Raw genomic sequence first — 895 nt, 5'->3', positions numbered from 1 at the left:
CTTTTAGTGATTCTAGCAAAATCTCTGCTGTGTGAGTAAAGGGCAATGAACTCGGCAAGGACACGGATCTTTTTGTCCGTCCACAACCGGTCAGACTTTTCAGTTCTCAGCTTGTTCACTACTGATGATTCTTCCAGTAGAAACGGGCCTCCCATCCCCAGGGAAGAAAGATCTATATTCTTTTTACATTTTATATTCTTGCATATATAAAAAGGAAACTGTTGTTTTGTCTTTTCAAACAAAACCCCGCTTCGTTCTCTCAATTTTTCCCCAAATCTGCAAAGCACCCCCAAGAACTCCTGGAACTTAATAGAAACTCAATAAAGGCTTACTTTCCCCTTCGCCAACCATTTCCCGGCTGGCCCTTTCTCCTATCCAGGTAGGTACAGCGTAGAGGAAAGAAGTCTGAACAGGACGCCCGTGAAGTCAAAGAAAGGATGTCCCAACCCAGGACACATTAGACCAAAGAAAGGCAACAGAAAAAAAAGCCAGCCCCGCCCTGGGACTGCAAAGTCTGGATTCCTACAGCTGGAAGGTGGTGGCTACTTTATGGTTTTTCCTCCCCCACAAAATGCACTCCTGTGAATACAGACTTTTTCCCCCCAGAGGTGACGCAATGTCCTCAAACACCACCACCACCCCCAATTTAAAAAGAAAGAAAAGGGAAGAGGGGGCAGCCTTGCAAGCCCGTCGCTTCCCCCAACTCCAGCCCCTCCCTCTCCTCCCAGTCTACTCCTTTACAGTCGCTTCCCATCCCTCCCCGCGATCGCCCAAAAAGTTTGACGACCGCAAAGGAAACCAAAAATAAAAAGTTCTCTTGCCCCAATCCTGGCGGGCGATCAGCATCTCTTTTGTTCGGGGCGAACCCACAGTCCCCCGTGACGTCACCAGGAGC

This window comes from Marmota marmota, unplaced genomic scaffold (genome assembly GCF_001458135.2).
Source record: "Marmota marmota marmota unplaced genomic scaffold, marMar, whole genome shotgun sequence".
Classification (NCBI taxonomy): domain Eukaryota; kingdom Metazoa; phylum Chordata; class Mammalia; order Rodentia; family Sciuridae; genus Marmota; species Marmota marmota.
Note: the sequence above shows the minus strand (reverse complement) of the source record.